The 17,818-nt window shown below is 36.5% G+C and overlaps 3 non-coding genes across 3 annotated transcripts; 1 reads left to right on the top strand and 2 right to left on the bottom strand.

Annotated features, from left to right (window-relative positions):
- Positions 1–9,201: 9,201 nt before the first annotated feature.
- TRNAG-UCC (transfer RNA glycine (anticodon UCC)) lies at positions 9,202–9,273 on the bottom strand. Its single transcript has one exon. It is a non-coding gene; the product is annotated as a tRNA-Gly (tRNA).
- A 620-nt stretch (positions 9,274–9,893) lies between these two features.
- TRNAG-UCC (transfer RNA glycine (anticodon UCC)) lies at positions 9,894–9,965 on the bottom strand. Its single transcript has one exon. It is a non-coding gene; the product is annotated as a tRNA-Gly (tRNA).
- A 5,290-nt stretch (positions 9,966–15,255) lies between these two features.
- TRNAG-UCC (transfer RNA glycine (anticodon UCC)) lies at positions 15,256–15,327 on the top strand. Its single transcript has one exon. It is a non-coding gene; the product is annotated as a tRNA-Gly (tRNA).
- The last annotated feature ends 2,491 nt before the right edge of the window (positions 15,328–17,818 follow it).

Here is a 17,818-nt window from a genome sequence, read left to right as displayed (position 1 = left end):
ACACGACGGTCGTATATTCGATTCCCACGCGGGAAATTGAGTTAGTTTTATCCTCTTGCTCTAGTAACAAAACAAAATATGCAACTCAACACGCAACTAAAATTGAACAGTGTACAGAGATTGTACTGTTTTAACATAAGGTTCTTTCACTATACCTAGCCCACCTGCAGGATATATTAATCGAATATATATAGATTAGGTTAGACAAAGTTTATACGTGGTGATTAGAAATTTTTTACTAATTGTTCCGATCGGTTCCGTTACTATTACCTCACTTCCGTTCCAAAACTCCACCAAATACTGGAAGCATTGCGTGTTGAGTGGCGGAACATATCATTTCAATTCCTCAAGTGGGATTCGAACTTACACACCTGTCGCGTTTACAGTCGACATTTTAATTTCAAATAACAATTCTACAATACTTAAAACTAAAACTAAATGCAAAGTTTATTTAATCTAAGCTTAATACCCTACAAATGCTAGTCAAACGTAATTCACGTACATTATAATAATATTAACAGAATATTTGCGAAACCAAGAGAAGTCGCTTTCTGAATGCGGCTGTTTGCTTAGGATCCCTTAAGCCCGACAAGTTGTTTATTACTGCGATAAAGGTATTTACACGAATACTATTTCAAATTTACTACCGGAAATTGTTTGATTTATTTATAGATAGATTTTTTATTTCCTTACCACTAGCTACGTATGGATTACAGCTCTGCTTGAAGCTATAAAGAAAAACCTAACTTGTTAGGATTGTCGTAGCACAGTGGGATAGTTTCTGACTGGAAATTATTCACGATTTGAATACTTCTCAGGGAGAGTGAATTATTTTTATCTTTCCGGTCCTGTAGACAAATGGTGACATTACATTTCATCACTCTACATGCAATATCGCATAGCAAGCTCAAAGCTCGAAGCTAAAAAAATAGACAATTTAGTAATTAGTTGTTAAGGCAAATTAAATTAAATGTGTACCCTATTTAAATTGTGTCACTATGACCTGAAGGTTTTTTAAATTCACAAGTTACTTTTCAAGATGTAAATTGGAAAATCCTACTTTTTCGCATTCTCGTTGGAATTTCGGTTGGAATGTCACCTATGCCACCTAGTGCAGTACTATCTCCTGTGAGTCTTCCACCACGTAACAAACAGAATCTTTAAATAGTCTGAAAGTAGAGAATGGTGACTCTTAGCTTGTGTATCTACACTTTCTTGGATAAACTAAAAAAATATTAAAAAAACCAACCAACTTGCCACATTTATAGATAAACAACCGATCACAAACCGAGAACACAAACGGAACAAAACTCCCACAAACGGAATCCTGATGAGATTTCGAAATAACCGCAACAACCAAGAAAATTCACTAAACTTTTTATATAAATTAATAGAAGTCCTTTTTCAACGCATAGTCTTTAATACAGTCCCTTACAACATAACCGACCCAAGGCATTACTAAGATAACCGATTTTGAAGGAACCTCTAAAGCTCCTTATTGCTACGAAATTAGAGTCGACTATCATCCAAGAGTGGGTCGGATGTAGCTGGTTCGATCTCCGGTCACAGCTGTGGAGCGGTAGGTTTAGTCGTTTGTGGTCGCCTGCCTAAATACGTACGAACAGACGGGCTATATGCTGTTTTACTTGTAGAGCAATAAATTTGGGTCATCTTGGGAATCTCTATAATATATTATGGCTGTAGCTTTTGGCTTTGTAGGTCTCGTTGATGTTTTGAAATATGCCAGGTAGTGTATTCTTGTTCAGGTAAGCGACAAAGACAAAGCGCGGCGTTAAGTTTCTCCACTTAACACACGATGTTTGGAAAAATGGATGGTGCGTAGGGAAAGTCACTACGTTCCCGATTTTTACTTAATATCAGGTTCCATCTACCCACTCTGCTATATTTGGGATATGCTTAAAATATGTGTATGAGTAGTCAAAATTAAAAAAAAAAGATAAATTAGTCTACACAAGTTCATTAGGTCCCCAACGATTCGAACGTTTGAACGTTTTTGATACGTTGTATGCGATCAAATGGATTAAGCTGATACTGGGGTGTACAAGGCCAGAGATGAGAAGAGTACTCTATATGAGTCGAACCTGGGCCCTACACAGGGCCTTGACCTGACCCCCAGTTTCTGCAAAGCCAACTTGGCTTTGCAGAAAAAGCCAAAAAAAAACAAGAAGTTTCCAAAGCAATATTCTACTAACCTACTTTCACTATGAAATTATTCAAGAAGTAAAAAAGTTAGCCGGCACTAAAAGTTCCTTTATATAAAACGGGTACGCGGTGCCGATAGAACAATAGTGTTTCTAAAGTCTAAACTACTACAGGTACAGTGATGCACTACCCTACCGTAATGTATGTATTATGAGAGTGGGATAATTGAAGTGGTTTTAATGTTTTTCATTGTTATTTTTACATCATACTACTATCTCCACTAGGGCACTCCTATTCCACACTTTCCGTTGAATTTAGGAGGAGCATTTTCAGCAGCGGAACTTAACGCCGCACTTTGCCTAGTTACTAGAGCGATAAAATAAAAATCTAAAGTATTTAATTCCCTCGAGTGGAAATCGGACCCAAAATCGTGGTCTCTTATTTAAGGTCTCATAGTTTAGGTCTATTAATTAACTCGGCCTACCTGGTTAACACTAGATTTACAGGTTCCCTCTGCCCAAAGATTTTTTTTCAGCTTCACTTTGTATTCTGCACATAGAATACAAAGTGAAGCTGAAAAAATTGTTTTCTTCACCTGTACACGAAACGAAATTTCCTTAAAGCGTCTAACCGTAAACACGATGATTGTTGTATTTAGCCCCGCAATGTCTCGAATTTGGATGGCAAGAATGTCTTAACACTAGTGTCTCTACCTATCGCGCCGTTTAAGACACACAGCGTGGACCTAAAAATACAAGTAACCGTCCTAACAAAATATTCAATATCCTATCCTAAAATAAACGCAAAAAATCCTTTTTTCCCAAGAAAAAACATCCAAAATTAGCAGTTCATTCTAGCTGTATTCCATAATGGTTATATTATTGTCTAAATGAATCACCAAAGTTACATCAAACTAAGTAAAACCCGACGCTACAGAATACTAAACACCCTTCTCAAATTCATCTTGAAACATTTCCAATTCCCTTTATTACAGCATCTTCATCGGAAAGCTATCAACTTTTTATTTTTCAAGTAATACGAAATTGAGTCAAAAACTTTAAGTGGCATAAGAATGAGTATTTTGGATGGAAGCCAACGAGTTCGACTGCACTTTAATTTACCGTGAACTAGTATACAGTACGCAAGGGCAAAATAAATTCATCAATATTTAGATGTAATAAATAGTCTAAGTACGAAGGCAGAAAGAACCTTGTTAAAATATGGGGAATGGAATATCCAGTACCCACCGATTTTTGGGACATTGCGTATCGAGTAGCAAAGCTCAACGCCGTGCTTTGTCTCGTGGTTTCAAATTTCAAGATTAAAATTTTCATACGTTTTATAAAAAAATATTTTTCTTTCCCAAGAGTAGAATAATATTTTAAAAATATTAAGCTAGAAGTAACTAGCAGAGTGTTCGTTCACCAATTATTCTTGGTCTATTCCTCTAATAACACATTAATACATCAAAGTATTAGACGAATAACTAACCAAATAGAATATACTCAGTAATATATTATTGACAAGGAATTATGGTTACATTTTATATGGGAAATTGGAAACGCTGGCTGGGTATTGGAGTTTGTAATGCCATCCTTAATTTATTTTCCTTATAAGATTGCTTGCGGATTCGTTCGAATTGTCCGGATCTTCTAAAATAGGTTTCGCCGATATATTATTCTTATACTTTTACGTATATGTGTTTCTTTACTATGTGAAATAAATTTAGAGGTAGAATACTTTTTGGAGCCATCTGCCTTTAAACGCGGCGGTAGTGGATTTGATTCCCATATCTGACTATAAATTCGATGGTTGTGGTCTGACAGATTTATTTATTTTTATTTTTCTGATCAAGTAGATAAAGCGCAGCGTTCCACCATTTATCGCGCAATCTCTGGTAATTATGGTAGAAGATGTAGAACTGAGAGAGGAATCTAATGATTCTTCTGTCTGCTGTCCTGCGGTATATGGGGGAAAAGGCAATTGTAACCAACAGGAAGCAAGTATTTTCGATTATAAATCTAGGAATTTTAACCTATACCATTTCATCCACATACTTACTGTAAATTCAAATAAAAATGTCAAAAGTCAATTTGTCTAAATTATTGGTTTGAAAGTTGTGAATAAATGAGATTCTTATAAGTAAGAGAGCGATTCTCATACGTATACGACCCAGGCAGGGTGGTAATAAAAAATGTTATAATCTTATCCGGGATACGCTATACGGACGCCTCATACAAGGCTCTATCTCCTGTGCTAGTACACACTGAATGACCTTTTTAGCATCTCTAGAGAGAGCCTAGAATTAAGACATTTTACAGCGCCATATTTATTTCTATACAGCAGAATATATATACAAAGGGAGGTGGCTCTCCGTCTCCTACTTACCGCCCAATTTTGAAAGAAAGCTTGTTGAGTGATGGTACTCAACGTTATATTTTGTCTAATAGAGTGTAGATGAATGAAACACAAATACAATGTTTCATTTAAGCGATCGTAGGAATCGAGCTCACGTTAAATTAGTAAAGTATTGAGATGTTATTTATAGATAATTTGGTAATTTTAATTGTATTTTTACAATCTATCATTCCAGCAATTAAATTTTTATGGAGGTAATTAATTAATTTAATGGAATTTTTCTCTGCTTGACCTATTATATATAGAAATACGTATAAAATGCCATTAAAAGAAGTAAATTGCAACTACAAAGAACTTTCAAACTCTCCGTTCCCCACATACCACCTAAGTTTCGATTTTAAATTACTATTATAATTATTGCACCAGAATTTTAGTATTTTAATGAAAGCTTTTATGTTCTTTTATTACTCAATTACACGACGCAAAGGAGGAGCTATAAAGGAGCTTGAGGGCTTATATATTTTTTTTTAATTTTATATAGTCGGTCTTATTATATTTTTTAAATATTATATTACTTAACTTCGCGCAATTTTCCGCGTACATCAGGGTACGAGAGGCAACCTCCAGTAACTCTATAACCAAAAGATACAGCTAAGAAAAATTAAAACGACAAAGGTAACCTCATATCCTAGTCGGGTTCCCTGTCCCAGAATATCCGTAGTATGTACATATACAGGAAATTGGAGTCCCCGTTTATCGGACGCATCGGCAATCCGCGATCGAGACGAGATTGTGTGAAGAAAAACATATAGCCAGGGAAGTATTACCACATATTGAAAATGGCTGGTGGAAAATAAGCTTTCTGATATTGCAATATGTTGGTACGAGTATCGAGTATGTGAGACTTTGTGTGTTTTTGTTGATACTGTGTCTTCTCTATCATGGAATCATGCTTAGAACAAACTTAAGGAGTTTTTTGTTTTATTTTTTACGGCTTTGTGAAGGCAGAGAGAACCTAGTGACGTGTTATTCCGTTTCTTACGAATACCAAAATTACGTCAATAGTTTTTCTTGCGGTATCCCATATATCACATACCAAGGAAGGCAGAAGAAACCTAGTGTTAAGATATTCCGTTCTTTACACTTTGCGAATTAAGTGAAAATCGAACCTACAACCTCTCACCTTTATTTTGTTCGCACCCTTTGGAGCTCTGCACCACGACCTGCCTCTAAAAATAAAATATTAATATTTTTTTATTAAGCTAATATTACTATATTATTCTCTTTACCTTTTTCGCACAAACAATATTGTAATAAAACATATTGCCGTAATTATAAATAAGGAAGAAAGGAAAGAAATTGTGTTATGAATAAACAAAGCTCAAGCTAAGAGTTTACAAAATGATTCGCAAATATTTTCTTTGTTTCTCACGAAATATAATATAATTATATTGTGCTAATATAAAGTGGCTTGGTGGCTTGGTGGTGCAAAGGTGTTAGTGTAAGCGCGATTGTAGTGGGTTCGATTCTCATTGCGGGTAATGTAATATTTAGTATTTTCATTACTCCGCTCTGGTAACAACGGAAAGCGCGGCGTTGAGTTTTGTTACCCAACACGTAATAAAAAAGGATGTCTTAAAAAAAGATATAAGAGGCCGTCGTGGCACAAGGGTGTGACTGTAACGCGATGGTTGTGGGTTCGATCCCCACTCGAGGAAATGAAATATTTATTTACATTTATATTTTAATTTCTTCGCTCTGGTGTCGAAGCAAAAAGGTGCGTTGAATTCCGCCACTAATCACGCAATGCCTCTAAAATTCGAGTAAAAAGAAAGTGGGGAACGGAGTGTCGTAACACTAGGTTCCCTCTGCCTACTCTTAAGCTGTGCCTTTCCCAAGCTAAAATAAGTAAGGAGAATTAAAAAATCCACAATCAAACTCACCCTAAACTACAAAGAGCACTCCAACACAACAAAGTTGCCAAGACATCCCAGTATCCTAATTTAACTTGTGCCAAGCATAATTCCCAAGACCAGACCGTCTATGATTTGCCGTAATGAAATCGAATAAGTTGAACCTGGTGCCTGCACTAATTACTATAACTTCTAAGCCACTCGCGGGTCAAAGCATTTCCGTCGGCTGTTAAACATTTCTTAATGACCACCGCTCGTTAAGAGGAAAGGTTTTGGCTATTCTTGAAAATTAACAGTTACACCAGCTCGAAGACCAGCTTATCTTGACCTCGCTTTCCTACCTTATGTGTACTAAAAGATCAAATAAACGTGGATTTTTGCAAAATTGGCGTAGATCTCCTTACTTTGGTCAGTGGTTCTGCGGTGAGGCATAAAGTTTTATGCATTTGAAATGGCCCGAAAATTGCTCATTTCACGTTTTCGAAGCGACAAACACCAGTTCGGCTGTATCCCAGACTAGAGATCTTGATTACGGCTGATGTAGTGTTATTATTATTGCTTAAGTTAACGGCGTGATTTTGAAATGGGCATGTCTGGTTGAGTGCGGTGGTCGGGAGTTTGAATTTGACTTGTGAAAATACATATTATTACACACATTGATCTTCCCGAGTGGTTAACGAACCTGCAACCGCGTTCACAATCGGACGCTGTGTCACTGCCACTATAGCATGATATGAAAATAAATAATAATAACAAAGGTATTATTATTATTATTCAACTAAAATGGCGGAATTTTATTGCAGGGCCCAAATTAATGGATCGTCAAATACTATTCAATTCTAAAACTATAAACATTATTCTAATTTTGTTATTCTAGTTTATGGTCGCGGATGGTGGAATGAGATAATTAATATTAATAGGCTATTTAGGTTTACGACAACAGTTTTGATAAGTTTGGTTTCATATATGCCAATATAGTACGTACTCGTACATACTCGTATATACTGCCTGGTTGTAGATGTTCTGGTCGTGGGATCCATTCTCACTCTGGGAAATGAATATATTCATTGCTTCGCTCCGGTAACAATAAAAAACGGGGTGTTAAGGTCACTCAAAACGCAATGTTTTGAGAAAATAGCGGATGTGGGAAACGGAGTGTCTCAACACTAATCTCCCTCTGCGTATCTAATGAAACAAGAGGCGTGAAGCTATATTATGTAGTAGTTATTGTTAGCATTCCTAAAAAGTGTCCCTAATCTGGTACTGCTCAGACTTTGAAAGTATTTAGTTAAAAATATTTAAATTTACATGTTTGTTACAGATACTTAGAATTAAGTCACTCATAATTATATCTTTGATAAATTCTAGCCATCGATTTTTTTGCGTAAATAATGATAACTTCCTGGTTTTCTTTTATTTCATACGTTCATTAATTCCGTATTTCTGCTATAGGTGACGTAAACCAATGAAGCGATCGATCTTTTATTAATTTAGAAGCTTTGCGCGTTGAGTGACAGTAACTAACGCCGCGTCATCTCCAACCGATAAATGATAATCAAAATAATTAAAATAAGAATAATTAAAACATATACTCATTTTCTCAAATCAGAATCGAATCTAAAACCACTGTAGCTATAGTTAGAAGCTTTTTAGAATATTAATATTTTTACCTTTGAGATAAAATTTTCATTTCATTCAAAAACGTCGCGGACGATAGAGCTAAGCCCAGCGCTCACTCTGCTGTCGGATTACTGTGGAAATACCACTCTTGCTAATACAAAATTGTCCATTGCAACCTTTATTTTAACTGGGGTTTCATAGTTTTACCTAAATATGGGATTTTTTATGCTTGCAGTGGCGCCAGCGTGCGGATTGTAATCGCTACAGGTTGTGGAATCGATTCGATCCTACTCGAGGACATGAAATATTTTATATATTGATGTCCCTGCTCTGCTAACGAGGCAAAGCGCCGCGTTGAGTAAGGAATGTTTTAACAGTATTCCCTGATTCCCAGGTGGTAAGGGTTCCCAGATTCCCTCTGCCTATCTAAGTGCAGGTTACGTGAAGCCAAAATGATATATTTTTTAATATCTATTTATTTTTCTTATATAATAAGGTAGAAATAATCTAGAGTTAAGTAAGGCCCTTCGTTTTTCACTTTTATCCATTTTCAAGATAGATAGTTTCCTTTTGGTCGGAAGAATCTAACGCCGAGATCTGTTTGACAGGAATTAAACATAAGTTTAAATATAAAAAGTCTTCAAGTATAGACTGAGAAGATATTGAATAAATTTCCGGTCCGTTCCGTTTCTTATTATCCGTTGAGTGGAGAAACTTAACGTCGTACTTTATCTAGGTATCAGAGCAAGGAAATAAAAACAAAACCGAATGAGGATCGAACTCACATCCGCCCTATTAAAAGTAAGACTTTATGCCGTTAGGCTTCTAGCTATTTATACATTTTTTGATTAATTTTACAGTATTATAATAAATATATAATACATTTTTGACATTGTAACAAAAAGTACAAATATCTTCTTGTATTATAATGCTGTGGATCGCGTCTGTGTGACATTTATAATCCCGCAACGGAACTAATGAATGAGGAAGCATAATAAGCCTTATAAAAGGCAACTTTTAAAAAAAAAACTTTCAAAATATTATTTCCAAATTTTGTTTTAACAAATCAGTTATGCGCGTTGAAAACATTGAGAATATAAAAATACATTATAAATATTCCTTGTATCTTTTTTTCTATAAAAAACACTGCGTTGGCCGGGAATCGAACCCGGATCAACTGCTTGGAAGGCAACTATGCTGACCATTACACCACCAACGCAGATGCATGTCAGTTCAAAAGACATGTACATCTTTATGATAGAAAATTGTAAAATTATTCTATAGTTAAATTAACTATAGTGGGAAGAGTCCGACAGGAAAAGCAAGTGAAAACTGCATAGATTTCACCATAAATCAATTTTTACCATAATTTTATTGCTTTTGAAGTTCAGTACGTCACAAACTCAAGTATCATCCAGGACACGTGGCACTCCACTACTGTGCGGTTTCGTAAAAACTTCTTTCCACGCGGAACTGTGGAACGGCCTACCTGCAGCAGTGTTTCCAGGTCGATACGAAGTAGGTACCTTCAAAAAGCACGTCTATTTCCACCTTAAAGGCAACGCACCTGTAGCTCCTCTGGCGTTACATGGGTTCGTGGGGCGGCGGTGATCACTTACCATCAGGTGACCCGTACGCTCGTTTGCCTTGTCTTTTTCCATAAAAAAAAGTCTTTTACTCCGTAAAGTAAACGTATCACTATAAAAATATTTTACAAAACGAATATTTTGATTTGATTGTTCATATGAAGATAACTTCCTTAGTAAATCCATCACAATAAATGTAAATATTATTTGACCTATTTTACGAGTATAATACAAAAAATATTAATAAAAATACTGCGTTGGCCGGGAATCGAACCCGGATCAACTGCTTGGAAGGCAACTATGCTGACCATTACACCACCAACGCAGATGTACGTTGAAAAATATAATGAGTACATAACCAATGTAATACTAGTAGATTTCTTTAGGCAGTGGTAACATAACTTAGTTCGTCCTAACTCCGTTCTCCACTTCGCACCGAATTTCAAGAGGCACATCTTAAACCGAGAAATAAAATAAACAAACAAACAAACGAGCCAAAAGTATGCGGCATAGAACTCTTAATTTTGCCATGGATTATGTACAAAAAGAGTACTTCAAAAAATTCCTACGAGATCGGGAAAAGACGGGAAAAACACTACGTATTTCACAACGAAGTTTGTGTGAAATACGTACTGTCATCTGAGCTACTTATGATTGGTAAATTCCATGATGATACAGCAATTAGAAGTGCGGGTAATTCAATTTTTTTTATTACTTACACCTCGACGTACGTTACATCTCGACCTAATAAAAGCGTGTTAAAATGGATTCCAATCCAAAATTAGCCTTAATTATCATCAAATATACGAAATCACAACATCAAAAATAAAGAATGTGCTTACGTGTACTGTTCATATGATACATTTGTTCTTATTATGTAGTAATATTGGTCCAATCTTAGGGTAACTACATACATTAAGACGAATATTGGAATAACTAATCGTACTTCAATAAGTATATGAAATATATATTTTTTTTAGCCTACCTGTGAGGCCGTTGTACGGAAGGTTGTTAGCTATGGTTTCACGCTGTATTTAGATACAGTCTTCTTCTTCCTCCTGGCATTAATCCCGGCTATTGCCAGGGTCTGCCCTCCTACTCAACCTACTCCACTTTGCACGGTCTTTTGCGTCCTCGGTGGTTAGACCATGGTTATCCATAGGTTACCATAGGTTAGCCCCTTGAGCTTGGGCGGTATTCTGCGGTCGCAGACCACACCAGTCACCTCCCGCCATTTGGCCCAGGCAGCGCTTATCCGCCCTTGGACATCGTGATCGATGCCTCCAGACTCGTGCATAACGGATCCAAGGTACCTGAACTTCTCCAACTTAACGGCTGGCTCAGGACCTATAAGGATGGTGCTCGAGTCCCGGCTCCCGCAGGCCATGTACTCTGTCTTCGACACATTTAGTTTAAGACCGCCGTTCTCAAGCATACCCTTCCAGAGGTTCACTTTACGGTCCAGCGTCAGTCGGTTCTCGGCAATGAGTGCTATGTCATCGGCATACATCATCAGCCATGGAGGCTGGTCCTGGATGTGAGCCGAGACAGTATCGAGCACTACATTGAATAAGAACGGACTAAGAGCCGAGCCCTGGTGAACCCCCACTGTAATCGGGAAGGGTCTAGTGTCGCCAACAGCAGTCCTAACCATAGAAACTTGTGGTATATGTCTCTGATAATCTCAATATAGGCCTCAGGGATCCCTTTGGATCGCAAAGCCCACCAGATACTCTGACGAGGCACACAGTCAAAGGCCTTCTGCAGATCCAAAAAGGCCACATGCAGAGCTCTCCTTTTTCCCTGTATGCCTTCATCAAAGTTCTGAGGGCGAAAATGGCGTCCATGGTGCCCGATCCTGGCTGAAATTCATATTGAGACTCAGAGATAGCACACTCTCGGCGGAGCCTGAGGTCGATCATGCGCTCGAAGAGCTTCATGGTATGACTCATAAGCTTAATGCCCCTATAACTACCACAATCTTGAATACTGCCCCTTCCTTTGTAAAAAGGGGTAATAAAGCTAAGCTGCCACTGATGCGGCATCTTACCAGTGTTCAAGATATGGTTAAAAAGGTCAGTAAGCATGAGCACACCAAGAGAGCCCAACGATTTCCACGCTGCGATCGGAATGTCGTCAGGTCCCACCGCTTTTCCGTTCTTCATGAGTCGAAGGCAATTACGTGTTTCGTCAAGGGTTATTGGGGCAATAAGTCCGAGGTTAGGCGGTGGGTCGTGATGAAGACTGCATGGGTGCTGAGTATTCAGCAACTCCTGGAAGTAGCTTATCCACCTCTCCTTCACAGAGGCATGACTACAGAGCAGCGTGCCCTGGGAATCTTTGACGCAAACACATTTTGTGATATCTTGCGTCACTTTATCCCGGGAACGTGCCAGTTTGTAAATGAGCTTCTGCCCCTCTACAGTTTCAAGTTTATCATACAATGGTGACAAACTTTCACTGTGGGCTCTGGCTACTGCTCTTTTACAGGCACGTTTAGCTACTGTGTACTCCAGCCTCCACTCCATTCCACCACCATGTCTCCCTGTCGATGACACGTCCTCCCCTAGAAAGGCCAAGAACTCGCCTCGCGCACCATTCTTACGGACTGGATGAGGATACAAGAGTGGCGGCTCGAGGATCCGGGGTCGCGTACCCGTATGCCCACAAACCAATATCGGATAGACATTAGTCTGGACACCCTCTGGCTGTATTTAGATACAGTGTGAAACTATAATCTATATATATAAAAGGACTTGTCCTCACTGACTGAGGTAAGACGCGCGCACAGCCGTAACCGCTGTGCGTAGAAACGGGAAATTTGGACAGATGTTTACTTTCGTAATCTGGACATCTACTAAGAAGGGATTTTGAAAAATTTTAACCTTAAAGGGGTGAAATAGGGGTTGAGAGTTACTATGGAAAAAAATTTAAATCGGCACCGATTCTTATAAAATTTGAAATTCAGACTCTTAAAAGTATTTAATTGAACACGTGTTTCATGGTTTTCTAGAATTCTTTCCATAAGGGTGCAAATAAGGGGTTGAAAGTTTGTATGGAAAAATCTTAAATCGCTACCGATTTTTATAAAAGTTGAAATTTAGACTCTTAAAAATATTTAATTGAACATGTGTTCCATGGTTTTCTAGAATTCACCCCCTAAGGGTGCAAATAAGGGGTTGAAAGTTTTTTTGGAAAAATCTTTAAAACGCCACTGATTTTTATAAAATTTGAAATTTAGACTCTTAAAAATATTTCATTGAACACATGTTTCATGGTTTATTTGAATTCACTCCTATAAACGTAAGCGAAGCTGCGCGCGTCCGCTAGTCTATATATATAAAAGGACTTGTCCTCACTGACTGAGGTAAGACGCACGCACAGCCGTAACCGCTGTGCTTAGAAACGTGAAATTTGGACAGATGTTTACTTTCGTAATCTGGACATCCACTAAGACGGGATTTTGAAAAATTTTAACCCTAAAAGGGCGAAATAGGGGTTGAAAGTTTGTATGGAAAAAAAATTTAATCGGCACCGATTTTTATAAAATTTAAAATTTAGATTTTTAAAAGTATTTCATTGAACACGTGTTTCATCGTTTTCTAGAACTCTCCCCCTTAGGGTGCAAATAAGGGGTTGAAAGTTTTGTATAGATTTTTTTTAAATCGGCACCGATTATTATAAAATTTTAAATTTAGAGTCTTAAAAATATTTAATTGAACACACGTTTCGTGGTTTATTAGAATTCACCCCTAAATACGCAAGCGAACCTGCGCGCGTCCGCTAGTAATTATATATAGCAAGGTACGCTAAGGATTCTAAGTGTTAGGACACTCCGTTAACCATCTACTGGCTAATTTTTATGATATTGTGTGTGTGCGGGCCAACGCTATGCTATCAGAGCGAGAAAATTAAAATAGTTCATTTCATCGAGCGATAATCAAAACTTAACAACTTAACAAGCCAAAGCGCGGCGTTGAATTTTGCGACTTATCACACAATGTCTCGGATCAGAGGTGGCCTGCGGAGTGTCTTAACATTAGGTTCCCTCTAATTTCCTTACGATTATAATATTCGTCAGTATTCTCATATACGTCTGTAGTCCGCCTAAAGTAGGACAAGATGTATGGTCATTAACGCCTAATCGCTGATAACCACTGTTCCTATGAACCTGTTCTTGCTGTCTTAGTAATGATCTAATAATAGGCAGTTTCGTGAGAATCACTGTATTAATTCAAATATAAATATATATTGCAGAGACCTTTGATTATAGATGACTTGCTTTATCCTTCATCTATGATCTTGTATAGATGGAGTTATTATATTATTTGTTTTAATTATGGATTATTAATCTTTTGCTGGAAAACGGCGTTTACTTCCGCCATTCTAAACGCGAATGTCTTGAATTCGCGCGAAAAGTGATATGACGTGTGTTAGTACTAAGTTATTTTTAAGTACTGAATGAGAAAAAATAGCTAAACTCCAGCATTTCTTTGTCCATCCTATATCTATTTAAATTTAATTTTTAAACTGTTTTTTAGACATTACTCTACCTTCTAACTTTTATTCATCGAGAGGCCTTTTCTCAACTTCTGTAAGTCGTGGTCGAGTGGAACAGCATCTGACACTAAGCGAATAAAAAAGCCTTCTGTTCATTTTAGGGACAATATCTTGGGGACGAATCTCGAACTTATGTTGAACTGACAAATATTTGACAATTTTATCAAATTAATTGCTTAAAAGAGATATTAATTTTGTTTTGTACACTTTACAGTTAAACTATTAAACGACAAAATTATATTTAAACAGATGTATGCAATTACGACTTATTTTAAAGTTGATATTCATATGAAGACATCACTGAATGTACACAGGTGTTCGTCACTCACGTCGTGGCTTAGTGGATCAGCATCTGACTGTGAGCGTGATGATTTTGGGTTTGTTTTTCTCTAGAAGACTTATTTCTATTTCCCCCCTCTTTTAACTACGTACGCAATGTGTAAATTGGATGGAAAGTAGGATACGGAGTGTTTCAGCACTAGTGTCTAAACGTTGAAACGTATATACATATACATTACATATAACATAGTAACATTACATATAACATAGTAAGTGGTCAAACCTCAGTCATAGCGCATAAAATGTGCAAGTTACTTAACATTTTCTTATATTTTTACTTATTTTCAATTAGGTAAGCGTTTCTACGACTTTATTAAATGCTATTATAAAAAAGAATTATATTATTTATAATTTATCATACATTTTTAGCTTCACGAATTCTTCATATTATGCTTCTAAATTCGAACCTAACATTACATATTAAATAATTTACAGCTCAACTCAAATATTGGGTATAGCGACTTAATTTAGAAAATTTTACATGAGGAGAATGAAATATGTACCTTACTTTTACCAGAGTAGGAGGTAAAGCGCGGCGTTGAGCTCCGCCACTAAACACGCGATGCCTGAAGAGTTCCGCGGAAAGTGGGGAACGGAAGTATTTCAATGGTCCCTTTTTCCCACTGCCTATCTTGCTATGTAGGTACGGGATACAGCCTACGGGTGAATAGTTTTCAGCAAATATCCTATAAAACATTTTGATTTCTCGCATATCTGCGTTGGTGGTGTAATGGTCAGCATAGTTGCCTTCCAAGCAGTTGATCCGGGTTCGATTCCCGGCCAACGCAGGCTTTTTTTATTTTTATTGAAATGTTAATTAACTAAATATTTAGGCTCGCCTATTTTACTTATTATAACTTTTATTATAAAATAGAGTTATAGTGTTATAATTTTTTTTTTTGAATTTAATTAGTCTAAAAATAAATCTATTTAAATAGAAATAACTAAAATAAATCTACTTGAATCGAGTAAACGCAACAGTTGTGGGTTCGATTCCCACTTGAGGGAATGATATATTTAATATTTTCATTACGTCGCTCTGGTAACAAAGCAAGTCCCGCCCCGAGTCTACTCAACAAGCAATGCCTTGTCTTAACACTGTGTAACAAAATTGATACAGGCATAATTATAGGCAGATATTATTTAATAAGAACGTTAAAACAGAAGGAATGCCAAATTACAATCTTTCCTTTTCTAATCGAATCTCCGCTATAGAGAATACAATTAAAATACCATTATTATAAAGATCAATGCCTTTGAAGACAAAAAGGGGTTTTTCAAATAAAATTTGCTCCCAAATTTGGACAATCGCGTTTCCCTTTTGTTTTCAAATTCAATTATTTTGTCATAATTTTATTTGTTTGAAGGCACTTTTGTATTTTCAAAGAAAGAAGTGGAGAAGGAAATTGGTGAATTTTATTTATAAAAGGTGGAAGTAGAAATTAACATTGCATTTACGGTGGGCTTTTGTAAAATATTATTTTGTAATAATATTTTTTTTTCAGCTTCACGCTGTATCTCGCATACAGCAGGGTAGTTTTCCGCCGAATTTTGGAAGCATTGTGTGTTGAGTGACGGCACTCAACTCGACGCCAGAACGAATAATGTGAAATATTTCCATTTCCTCGAACCGAAACCACAACCGGTCGCATTATAGTCCCACACTTGTGTTTCTGCGCGACTGGCCCCAACTGTAATTAGTTTGGTAAAGTAAATATGTTTGTAAAGTAAATATTGTATGTTACAGACCAAGTAGGTGCACTAAATGCTTAACACTTCAATCTTTCCACCAACCAATAAGGTACCATTTCATTACCGAACCTGTCTATGCTAATTTCAATATTTAAACAAATATAAATAATTTATCATTTATATTTTTTTAAAATATCGAAATAAATAATGAAACTTTTTGTACAAATTTAAAGATTAAAAAACAACTAGCACAATTAAGAGATTTCAAAATATAAATATTTTATGACAAAAATATAGTCGAATTGAATAAATATTGTTTGTTTTAGATTATACAAAGTTAATGTCCATTGGGTGTGCAGTTCGCTTTTCACTTTAGTTTATTGTTTTCATCCATACTTATATAATAAAGCTGAAGAGTTGTTTGGTTGAGCGCGCTAATATGAATATTTTGTGGCCGTCTCGATCGTAAATATTTAATATTTTCATTTCCTCGCTCTGGTAACGACGCAAAGCACGGCGTGGAGTTGTGCCAGTCAACACTGGACTGGGCGATTTAAATTTTCAACAGCACCATTATAAAATCAATAGAAATTGACACTTATTATAGCCTCAAGTATGTATGTTATAGGTAATTTGTCATTGATATGGTTCAAACCTTGGACCTCTACTTTAGCAGAGAGAGTCACTAACTACAAAATCAACAAGCGCAACAATTTTTTTCTACAAAATGCAAAATTCATGAATTAAATAATCAATTATATATTGGAAAAATCTCTAAATATCTAAAGCACTTAATATAAAGTAAACTAAGGCGATGTAGTGTGTCTATAAATCCTGAGCTATATTTTTCCCTCCCGCTATATTCAAGCGCGCGTATTTCATTTCAGCCGATTGTCGATAACCGGTGAGTTACTGCTGACGATACTCGCTAACTCTGTTGGAGTTTAATGTGGAAGCTTTGATTGTGTTAGGTTATTTGATTTTCTATTTCTGATCCCTTTTTTTACTTCACACTGTATCCCGTTCATAGAAAGGTAGGCAGGGGGAACCTTGTGGTAAGTAGTGGGGGGGGGCATAGAAGAGGTCTCACATCGCGCGGCAGACGACTCGACCCTTATAAATATTTTCAGTAAACGTGGAATGTGGAGTTTGGAGTATCATATCGTTAAAAAGAAAAAAAAAGTTATTTTCATCTAATTCCTCTTGTCGGTGTATGGTCGATGCGTTGTTCTAAAAATAACAACCAACTAAGTATATATTATGGTTTCATTATGATAAAAATAATATACTCATACTATATATTAGAAATGAACGGAAATTGAAGAGCGAGTGCCTCGTCATGTATCTGACACTTCCTGCTTGAAACTGAATGCCTGCTCGAAGTGAAAAATTATGAAGATAAAAAATACGATAAGATATATTAGAGAGATTTCCTATTCTAGAAGCTCTTATATAGCTTGACACGTCCGTATGTAAGGTTTTTTTTATAAATCTTACAAATCGTTTTCCACTTACTTCTTGATATCCGATTGAGCTGAAATTTTTGCATTAACATGTGAATCAGTTCATCTCCTCGAGTGGGATCGA

Source organism: Heliconius melpomene, chromosome 4, assembly GCF_056956725.1.
Source record: "Heliconius melpomene rosina isolate 202511_hmr_F chromosome 4, ASM5695672v1, whole genome shotgun sequence".
Taxonomy (NCBI): domain Eukaryota; kingdom Metazoa; phylum Arthropoda; class Insecta; order Lepidoptera; family Nymphalidae; genus Heliconius; species Heliconius melpomene.
The sequence above is the reverse complement of the archived record's forward strand: the minus strand, read 5'-3'. Positions and strand labels throughout refer to the sequence as shown.